A 12101-nucleotide genomic window follows, 5' to 3' on the forward strand; every position below is an offset into this window, starting at 1 on the left:
AACTAAAATGGTAATCCTCTGCCAGGCGAAGCGTTCTCGCCTCGCCAGATGCTTAGTTCTGAAATTTGCCTAATTGCCATGCTCAGATCAATCCCTTTTACTCTGCCAAATGAATCTGCCAAAGTGTGTTGCGAGCGATTTGTTGGCCGAATATGCTTTTTCTCTTATAAAGATTTGTGTTTTCGTGACTCCTGACGAAGGCCGGTGAGAGGTGTTTGGTCTCCGTGACATAACCCAGCCCAGTCGGATGCGTGTCCATCCCTGCGTGCCTATTAGACATGGCGATTTCAGTGAGGGCACAGGGCCTATCCATCTCAGCCCACACACACACACACACACACACACACACACACACACACACACACACACACACACACACACACACACACACACACACACACACACACACACACACACACACACACACACACACACACACACACACACACACACACACACACACACACACACACACACACGCACACAGGGAGCACACCCACTCTTCATATGGCTCAGACACATGCCGTGGGCGAACTGAATGTGGCCCTTTGATCAAAGGGCAGCGTGTGGGAAAGGACACTGACTTACTGACCTACACACACACAACCACACACACACACACACACACACACACACACACACACACACACACACACACACACACACACACACACACACACACACACACACACACACACACACTAAATGATACACACAGTAGGTATTGAAGTGCATAAAATATACTATTTGAATTACATTTATCGGAAAAGGTTGAAATGAAACAAAACCATGTTAAGTTACTGGGCATATGAGCAACTCAATATCACACACACACACACACACACACACACACACACACACACACACACACACACACACACACACACACACACACACACACACACACACACACACACACACACACACCAACTGACACATACAGTAGTAAGTAAGTCGCTAACTGTAATGTAATGCATTAAAATATGCTATATCCATCCATGATTTATCAGAAAAGGTTCAAATGAAACAAAACCATTGCAAGTTACTGTGGCATAAGATCAGCTCAACATCAATGTTTCCCACACAAACACACATACATTATATGTGTATGTGTATTCAATACTGAGAATGCATATTAATTCAAGTCGGAGGCAAATACACAAAAGCTGAAATCCACATTTATTGATAGACAGACACACATATGTGTGGGTGCAAATCCATCTCCTATCTGCACACATGATACAGCGTCATGAGGAATGACTGCATGCCAAAAAAGTTCAAAATAATAGAAGGAGATGGACAAGACATCAGGGAGGTGTCTCTTTGTGTGTAAATATAAAAAGTGACGGATGAATCAGAAGTGTAGTCAACAGAGAAAACCTTGGTTCCAGCTGCCCGGCTGTCTGATGAGCCACTCTATGCTTGTCAACAACATCCCCTATCATTCCCGCACAACTATCTACTCACAAAACCAAGACCCGCCCCCTACATCCCACCGGCAATTCCACCATCCTCCAGGAGAAACACCTCCGAAAGCAGAATGGGAAGCTTCGGCAATCTCTTTCCCCCTTGTCTCCTTTCCCCCTCCCCTGTTCCTCTCCTCTCTCTATTTCTGTACATTCCTTTTTGTCTCCACTTCTTTTCCTCCCTTTCCCGCGCTGCTGCTGCATTTGGCGCGGCGGATGAAAACATAAAAGAAGGCAAGGAAATGAAAGCCGAAAAGGGAAAGACACAAACCGACGTGAGGGGAAGGCTGGAGAAAAGCCACATTAGCATGAGAATACTCACAGTGTTGTTGTTGAAGGAGCGTGGGGATGGGAGCCCGGCACCGGTCCCTCCGTCAGATACAACCTGCACGCACAAGATTGAAGAGGAGAAAAAAAAGAAAACTAGGCTGTGAGAGCGGCAAAGAGGGAAGAGGAGGAGGACGAGGACGAAGAGGAGGAGGAGGAGGAGGAGGAGGAGAGAAGGAGAAGAAGAAGAAGAAGAAGAAGAAGAAGAAGAAGAAGAAGAAGAAGAAGAAGAAGAAGAAGAAGAAGAAGGAGGAGGGAGCAGAGCATCCACTGCACGCATCATCAGGAGCCCAAATAAAGGATTCCTCGAGGAATGTGTGTGTGTGTGTATGTGTGTGTGTGTGTGTGTTTGGGTAGTGTTTGTGTGTGTTGAAATGAGTGGAGGGGGGTTGTCTTTTGGAAATATAAAAACACACTCACATGCAGGGCTGCACTTGGGCGCGCAATCACATCTGACAGGTTTGATCTGCGGTCCACCTACCTCCTTATCGCTACCTCACTCTCCCACAGCTCTCTCTCTCTCTCGCACTCTCTCATCCCCCCCTTTCTTCACTATCTCTCACCCGCTTGCTCTCTCACTCTTTCTCTACTGCTCACACTGATGCCAGAGATTCAGCAGCTACAGGGGAGCTATCGGCCCCTCACCGCTGCATGTTACCGAAAGAGGGAGGGCATGGTCGGACCTCCCACCCGCCCACGCCACCAGACCCCCCCCGCCCTCCCCTACACACCTTCCAATGTACAGAGAAAGAGAGCGCTTCAATTGAATGAAAGCAATCCCAGTGGCATTGAGGCAATTATAGCGGCTGCTGGCACTGTTTTCAGCTTTTTTTCCCCGTCCTCCCCTCGTCTTTCCCCGGTCCCTCCGTCCCTCTCTCCCGGGCTGGTGGAGGGTCTGTTTTCTCTCCCTTTTAGTTTCTCCACACTCCAGAAATATGCCACATATGCCACATATGCAGCTTATGTCACTTCAGCGGCTGTTGGTCAGATCGGTTCTGCCACCACCTTGAGAGTCTGCAGCTCCACCAAACTCCAACAACTACAACCTGCTCCAGGAGCTACTGATGGGGGGTAATGCATTACTGCATAGTACATGTTTGTCTGTAACTGAATTACTATGATGAAAACTGAGCCAAAACAACATGGCTGATGTTCAAACAAAGAGCAGAAAACAGACGTCTTGTGATCAGTATTGTCCTTATTAGATTAAGGATTGGTGCAATACATGTGGTTTATCTTTATATTGTTATTTGTCATTTGACTAATACTAATAGTGCATCTCAGGTGATGTTACAATCAGAGTAGTCTAGCATGCATGGAACTAATTACTTTCAGCAGTGAGTAATTTAATAAAGTCAGGCATTACTTTTTTAAACAGTAACTAGTAATGGGTAAGGCATTATTGCTACCCCAACCCTGCTGAGATATATCAATTATATTAATATCCCCGGCCTTGATCGGGTCTTTCTAGGTTAGCTCGCCAAACAACACGAACGACTCAGGAGAAACTTTAATAACTGTCTTCTGGGTCTGGGTGTTTTGATGCATGCTGCTCCTGTATTTTCCTCCTACCCCTTTTTGAAACTCCAGCAGCACCTATATCAGCAAAAATACGAGCTGTAAGTCAAACACCTCGGCCTCTAATCAGGTAGCCCTCCCTCCTTCCCCTTCGCCCCCGCACATTGCATCCCTCCAGCCACTACTGCACTTTATCTCCCCTCAATTAACATCTTCTGAGCGAGCCGCTATTATCTTAACCACACAGAACAGAGAGGTCCTCAGAGGAGACGCTGTGGAGGACGGCTGAGCTGTGGACAGAGGGCTCCCAGCTTCAATTTGCAGGCCTAATTAAAGCCCGAGTCAGACATGACAAACTGCGAGCTGAGGTGCTCCAGAAACAAACAGAGACAGCCATGTTGCCTGTGCGGCTGCGTGTAGCCCGGAGGGTTCTCTTTGTGAGGATTATCTGCCAAAAAACAGGCACGTTCACGTCAACGTCATGACAACATCATCTAAATCTCTTTTGACTGTTCGCTCGGTTTGATCGTGTTTATTTTCAAACCCTCTGTACAGGCATCCCCACTGTGTCATGGCACCCGCTAGAAATCATACACCATATGAAGAGACAGAGGGAGACGATACCAACTCGCTAAAGCTCAAGGATTCCTATAAAATATATAATTGATATGGTTGTTTGACGTCACGTTTATATATGGCTAATTTCCGTTGTGTATAATGCCCCCCACTCCCTGTTTCATCAGCGTTGTTTCCCTCACCAACTTCAATTCCACCCCATGAAGCCATCAAACCACCCATTAAGCCACCACGCTGCCCTCTTTGTCCTTGCTCCCCCGTTTGACAACAACAGTGAGAGCCGGTGTCAGGTCCTCCTGAACTCTCACCACCGATGTAGCCGCGCAATTTCACGGACCCTGTCGCAGACTTTGGCTCAAGCCAGACTATTAAGGGTGTTCTATTACTGTTGGGTTAACCTGTCACGCTTGGCTGTGGCTCTCTTTATTGTCTGGCCGCTCTGAAAGGGCAGGGGATAAAACTCCATCAGCGGGACAAACGACCACACATGCCGCCATTCATCAGACGCCTGGGGTTTCCCCCCTTAGACGCTGGACACCACAACCTGCAGGGGTAGCCGTGGCTCCCCTTTTTTTAAAACGTGAGATCCCGGGGGGCAATCTAAACAGCCGAGGGCGGAGAGAGTGGCGTTCTTTGGGCACATAAGGTTTCACTCCTTAATCATGACTCTGGGAATAGCAGTTCTATCAGGGCTGAAGGAGATAATGTATTGACTAAGATCAGGTAGGCAGGCGGTGTGGGGGAGTGATTAAGAAAGCAGACTAGTGATCAGTGGATGACAGGGGTCAATCCCCTGTTGGGCAATTAGGGTTGTGGCCTTGGGCTAGGTACTTAGCCCCAACACACCAGCTAGATACTCCACTGTGAGAGTGGATAAAATGTCAAATTCAACTTCACCCTCCGCAAAGGTTCAAAGCAAGGAGATGACAGTGAACGCTTTGGTTATTAAAAAATTCATATCATAATGAAACAGCCGTGTTCCATCTTCACACATCCCCCTCCAGCAAACACGGCGCTACTTTTTTCATGGGATCCATCAAGGGAGGGCCACAATTAAGTGACTAATTTGATTAGGAGATAATGTGAGTCCCACTTAATGGAAAGGACAGACTTCACAACATAGGCAGATTAGTTTGGTGGATGCCTGCTTATTAATTAAGACAGCCTTCCGTGTCCATATTAAGTCAAATGCACAGATGCAGTTGTAATGGGTCAGAGTATGTGCAAGTGAGACAAATTGTATGTGCAAAAAGACAGAAGCTCCATGATGAAAACTGAAAATGACCATGAAATGTTGTAATTAAACTCGAAATAGCTTCTTAAAATGTGAAAGGTAGCTGGGTCTGTTGTTAAAACAAACCCAAGTTCTCATCTTAAATGTCACTGTTCTGCGTCTGTGTTCACGCTGTGTGTCATCGTACACCATAGCAACAGTAAGTCATTATACTCACTCAAATGACTTATCTTTCTGCCATTCAGTTTTATTTTCCAACGTAAGCCCTTTACAAAAATACCTGCTTCTCATTTATGATTTCATCTGCATGCTGAGCCACCGCCACAACTCGTGCTCCGTCCCTTAGAATATTTGATATAAACAGACAATGAATAATTTATTGATAAACTAGTTTAATGTTTGAGCAAAAAGCAAATAAACAGTGCCAATTTTCTCGTCTGTGAACTGTGATAAGGGCTGAATTCCTGCCTTGACTCAGCAGCTTTAACATAAAGGAAGACATATTTAGAAAACATGGTTCCTGTGCAAACAACTCTGTACCAAAGTCATATTCTCTCTGCTTTCTAATGAGATACATATTTCCTGAAGTCCAACAGATTTGACTTAAACAAACTGAAATGTTGGTGGCGAAGTCTATAGGGACTTGGCTTGGCAACTGGAAGGTCACCAGTTCAAGTCCCGGCAAGACCAAGTGCTACCGAGGTGTCCCTGAGCAAGGCACCGTTCCCTACACTGCTCCCCGGGCGCTGTTCAAAATGGCTGCCCACTGCTCCTAACACTAGGATGGGTCAAATGCAGATAAACAAGTTCCCCACGGGGATTAATAAAGTATATCAATCAATCAAAAAAAAAAATGTATTCTGTCAACAAATGTCACATTACTGTATTAGATTAATTGAAAGCAATAATATTAAGTTGAACCTAATAATTTGAATTCAAACTTAAAGGTCACCCATTATGCAAAATCCACTGTTTCACATATTTTATACATAAACATGTGTCCCCTCTGTGAAAAGAGATTCTGAAAGTTTCAGGACAAAAGATTCACTCACTTTTTGTCCTGATCCATTTATATAAAAACCTGTCTGAAAATGAGCTGATCAGATTTTGGACACTTTGTGATGTCATAACGATTTGTTTGGCTTTGTTGGTAACCATTACCCAATAACCAACCAAGGTAACCCCCCAACTTATCCTCCTCCTAGAGCACCACTGTGTTCTTTTTAAATACATATGACATGTTGCAATGCATGATCTGTTTGGTATTTGGAGCCAAACACTTCAGAGTCATTTGTTTATCTGATAACTATAATATATTGATGAAAAACAGTATAATAGGGGACCTTTAATATTATTGCTTTCAATAACCTAATATGGTAATGTGAAATATGTTGATATAATAAATTTAATTAAAGGTGGGGTAGGTAAGTTTCAGAAACCGGCTCGAGATAGACTTTTTGTTATATTCCATGGAATGCTCTAAACATCCCGATAGCAATGAATATCTTAAGTGCTTTGACAAAAAATCCATTAAAAAATGTCATCTGTAGAAGCCGTAATACTGTAAAAAGTACAACCTACGGCCTACCTGCCTGTCAGCCTTCCATCGGGGCACAAACTTATCTTGTGCCCTCATTGGTCATGTGCGCGTTCGTGTGTGTTGGAGGAGGGGCTCTATAAGGAAGTGGCAGATTTTCTCCGGTTGTGTATTTTCAAATTCTAGCGATCTCGAGCCGGTTTCTCAAACTTACCTACCCCACCTTTAAGTTAATATTTCAGTTTTTTTAGTGTCTGTTTATATCCTGCATGCCCCAACAGTTGCACATTGCACACCAGACGGATATCCAGTGCGGCGATTTGTGAATCCCCGTAGTAATAGGTCAAATCCACAACTGAAAGCATGAGAGATTACTATATTTGTGTCAGTCCTTGACTTTGTGCTCACCGGCTGGCTAGCATGGTTAGCCGCCGTGGTGCTCTGTCATTCCGGGCACACGGCACACTCCCAAGCGCTCTATTTACGGTGGCCGGATCCCTGCTGTGTGGAGCGGGAAGAGTATAATCTCCCAGCGGTGTTGTTGGAGGTGAATCTACCGCTGTCGTCTGTGCATACCAATGGCAACCTCACCTCTGTCTCAGGATGTATAAAGAAAGGAAACGAGCTGCACGCCAGTCCTTAATGCGTTAAGAAGTCGGAGGGGGAAATGGTGGTGTCTGGAAACCCCCAGTGGAGAAATATATTCAACACTACGGTGCCAGTGTTAGCACTTTGGCGGCTGCTACTCGCACCACCTGCCTCTGTGCAGTCACACTGCGCTGGATTCAATCAAGCAGCCATGTAAAACAGCGACGTAGTGTTTATGCACACCGCCACCTGCAGACACACTTTGAACGCTGTGATCGACTTACACAACAACGTGAAGGAATTTCCTTTTACAAATGGAACATTTCTGTTAGGTTAAGGAAGATAGGTTAAACTGCTTTTAAACCCATTGTCTTTGGATTAAACGGAAAGGGAACAACTCCCCAAGAGAGAACACACAGCTCTGAAAATATGTTAAGGAAAGTATTATTGCCATGTATGTTATGATAAAGCCCCAGAGTGAGGAAACGAAATGGAGCCACGCGAGGGGCTAGCGTCTGCAGAGCGAGGTGTCAGGTGACTTCCCTCCTGGCTATATGTGCGTCTCATTGGTATGTGCGACGCGTCGAGGCCTTGGCTCTCCTCCGATTAGGATGTCTGCTGAGAGCCGGGGCCAGCCCAGGGTGAGAGCCCGCCCCACAAGGCTGAGACGGGGGGAAGATTCAGAGAGCCTCTGTTCTCTCACCGGGGGATCCCCCACATCATTTAGCGCCTCATGCAGATCGCTGCTAGTGGCAACACAGCCCTCTGGGGCCGGGGAATTAATGTACCAAGCAATGGCAGAAGTGATTTATTAAAATAACACACCCTGATGAGAGAGAGGATCCAGGGTTGCTCTCTTTCAGCTCGTCCCTATATGCCGCTCAGGCAGGAAATGGAATCGTATAGGTGCCGCGGCGGGAGAAGCCAGAGGAGAGAGTGAGAGAAAGTGGACAGCCACTACACAAATTGTGCAACAGTCTCTGCTGTCATTGCTTATTTATTTACCCTCTTTCCATTTGAGTCAGGCCTTGTATTAAATTGATCCCTCCTGCCGCGTTTTGCCTTGTTGAACAAGCGCAAAGCCCCGTTAAGTGTCTGTGAAAGGCTGGTGATTGTGTTGGTGGCGCCCCGGGTGCGCCGCGGCCGTCCGCTCCCCTCTATCTCCCCCGGACAGACGGGATTAGAAGCAGGGAGAGGCGCTGAATGACCCTCTGGAGGGGACAAGAGACAGGCTGGCAGTGAGCAGTTTGATTTGGGGGCTCACACACAGACAAATACCAAGCCAATGCACACACACACACACACACACACACACACACACACACACACACACACACACACACACACACACACACACACACACACACACACACACACACACACACACACACACACACACACACAATGTTTAAGGTTGAGCCTAGCCTTCTGGCTAAATATGCACTTCTCCATGAGCTACTGTACAAGCAAATAGCTACTGTATGTATACTCTGATGAACATCTGCTGTTTTCAGTGTTGGGTGTAACGCTTTACAAAAGTAACAGAGTTACACTAATATATTACTTGTTGCTGTAACGAAGTAATGTAATGCATTACTAATGAAATGTGGGTAATATATTACCCGTTACAATGCTCAGTGACGCAGTTACAACACATTTCAACCCGAAATTAAATGGTGTTTTGTTTTTTAAGAATGTACTAACATAGCAAGACATTCCGACACAGAGACAAATTGTGCGGGTAGATTAGTAAACCTGGTGTTTACCCTTCATGCTTCCCGTCGGGATCTTCGGGGGCATTGCACCCCCAGTTGAATGTTATGCACCCTCTATTCAAAAAAGAGAACGGAGCGAAAAATACAAAGAAACAATTGTGTCAGGTGCGCGTGACCTGCTCCGCTGCGCGGGCATCATTTCCAAAGTGCTTCCACAGCAGTGACACACATCTGTGGATAATCATTTATACGAAAATGGTTAAAGCAACCATCACTAAACGCCAGCAACACTGCATCTACTGCAGACCGTAGCAACAGGTCGGATGGGGACATCACGCTTACTCCCGCCTGACTCGCCGCCCTCGCCCCCGGAGCAGCACTCTTCGTCGCCGGAAACTACGCCGCCCCTCTTCGGCCCGCAGGTGCCAGCCAGGATACCACGGCAAAACAGAGCCTGCTCAGGTATAAGGCGGTCATTTTGCAGCTCGTGGCAGAAAAATAGACAAGGGCTAGAATATTCATGTGAAAATAGTGCCATATTCTGCCATGCCTGTAGAAATGTTGGGTCAAACATAATGCATACAATAGCACAGATGCCTTCACCACGAATGGCTACAAAAATATCTCATATCCCAAGCTTATCAACGAGCTAATGTTGCAGCTGAAATGATCTCCAGGTCACAAAGTCAACCTCACATGATGTGATCCAGTTTTCAAGCACAGTAGATATTCTCTTCCCAGAGTATATGATGGGACCAAAGTGATGATGTAGTACATGGTTTTAATAATACTTTTGCTTTTCAATGTTTGCCATTTCAAACCATGAGCTGGTTCAAATAATATGTGCCTTGATTTACGATATGTTCTCATTTCTTTTATCAGTACAGCTTTGAAGCTGTTGTGCTTTTCTTTGCCACAGTCCACTTTGGACTAGGCTCTATGAAATATGTCAGGATTGCACTTTTAACTCACTTGAAATGTTCTCACTTGCTTGGTTTCAAAACATAACAAATGCCATAATCTGTTCATTGGGGACCATCAATGCTATTTTTCATTGCTGTTGCCGGCCACTATTGCTCATGTAAACCTGCTACTGCTGCGCCCCCTGTAATCTCACAGGCACCCTGAGTCATGTTGTTCTGGAACCGGGCCTGCACACGGCCATATACTAAACAAACTACAGAGCCCATTCTGTGTTCCTGTTATTATTCACTTCCTCTCTGCCTTCTTCTGGTGATTTATCTGACGTCCAGCGCTCCGTCTTTTAACCTCTTTTCCTTTCTCTTTCTTGATCCTCCTTAGCAACCTTCATTATAGTCCTTGACAGTGGTCTGTACTGCTGGATTAACAACGTGTCACATGTTAAGAATTTACAATCAGAATCGAGTATTCAACTCAGCCGTGTAATAAAAGTTGTTAGTAGCCTTAAGGGCCTACACAGTTGTTATGCTATACCACATCGCCCTTCACTGGATGTATAATGAGCTGCACTAAGCCATTTAAAATACATAGCCATTCTTTTGCGGTTATTTTGGTGAAAGTAACTAAAAAGTAACTAAAGTAGTGTAACTCATTACATTTCAGAGACAGTAATATTGTAATGTAACTTATTACTTTCAAAAGACAGTAATAAGTAATATGTAATATATTACATTTTGGAAGTAACTTGCACAACACTGGCTGTTTTGCTAAACATATGCTGCTCACATCTAAGCTCTGATACTTTATATGTTTTTCATTAAGCCACTGGGAAGATGGTGTGGATGTATGCCGCCCTGCATAGCACTGCTGAGTGGTTCAGAGAGTGCTTAGGAACGTATGTGGTTCCCCTACTGGAGCCGCTGATGGGAATGCACAGTCAGACCTGGATTTGTACACAGGAGGTCTCGCATTTACATACATTTACATCTTAGACATTTAGCTGACACCCTCATCCAGAGTGGCTTACTATACAAACACAAGTGCACTAATTCCAAATGACTGAATTGCTCACCAAGCACCTGACAATAAGGAGTGCAAAGGTTAAAATACGAGGCGCTAGATTATAGAGGAAAAGAGGTGGAATGGTAAACTGAAGGAGAGCCTTCTGCTGGGAGACACTGGGTGGAATCAGGCTCAAATGTAGCATGAATGTTGTGGGAATGTGGGATTTGAAGTTTTGCTCCTTTAGGAAAAAGAAATATGCCTGAAAATAAGTGTACTCTCGCGCTCAGATCCCTGAGAAGCTGCAGCACATCTTCCAGCCTGCTCCATCTGATCCACCGAGCCCCGGGGGGTGTTACTGTACGGCTCCCGCACCAAAGCAACGGAGCAGCACTCATTCACATAAAGCAGCACACGTTGATTCCATTCAGATGGGATGATTATGATGCCGGGCACCTTTCCTTGGCGGGGCAGATAAGTGGAGAGGCTCCATTCGGCATTTACATCTCATACACCTCCTCAAACACTGGGTCTTTGTAGTCATGTGTTACATTTGAATAAAGCTAGCTTTTTTTTAAGCGGGTTGGAAATTCATCAAACCTCTCGGACGATGAGGCCCTTGTCTCTCCAAGCAAAGAACTCTTGGTTACCCTATTCAAACTGAAAGTGGCAGGGCTCAAATCAAATTGTGCAGGGATGAAAACATGGGGAAGTGGGTATGTAGGGAGAAAGGGTGAGAAAACAGTCACATTTTCTCAGGGAAGTTCTTTCTAGCTCAGACCAGCAATTTGATAAATAGTGCAGTTGCTTTTCCACAAAGGTAGCTTTAAAGCAGCAACCGCTTTTATTAAAGACTAATTCAAGTGGAAAGGAAGGTAAGGGGTGAATAGAAATTGAGATTTGCAGACTTGTACAGTATACACGCAGAACTCAATATGATGACCTTTTTATTGTGAATAATTGTGTAGCTGAGTGTGTGATATAAGATATATTTCAGAAAGATACAGGTCTTTATCTTCACAAAAGGAAACCTAAACCATATAGAAACTCACAGCCCCAATGGAAAAAAGATGTCTCACAATGACACGCCATTGAATTACAAAAGTGCATTCTGTCTGTTGAACGGTTTCAGACGGCAAAAAGCAGCGGAACGCAGACAAAAGGCAGACAAGGGAGGCAGACTAACAGGTAGAGAGCGAGAGGCAAACCTCAATTCG

At 45.2% G+C, this 12101-nt stretch overlaps 1 protein-coding gene across 5 annotated transcripts in view; it reads right to left on the reverse strand.

The window, feature by feature from the left end:
• Positions 1 to 12101, reverse strand: part of LOC117451610 (RNA binding protein fox-1 homolog 3-like) — a 480467-nt gene that overhangs the window by 267912 nt on the left and 200454 nt on the right. For all 5 annotated transcript variants that reach the window (XM_071203963.1, XM_071203962.1, XM_071203959.1 and 2 more), the window contains exon 4: positions 1789 to 1851. The gene's annotated coding sequence lies outside the window, so the exon portion shown is untranslated. The remainder of the gene's footprint in view (positions 1 to 1788; positions 1852 to 12101) is intronic.

The sequence above is a fragment of the Pseudochaenichthys georgianus genome, chromosome 8, assembly GCF_902827115.2.
Source record: "Pseudochaenichthys georgianus chromosome 8, fPseGeo1.2, whole genome shotgun sequence".
NCBI lineage: Eukaryota > Metazoa > Chordata > Actinopteri > Perciformes > Channichthyidae > Pseudochaenichthys > Pseudochaenichthys georgianus.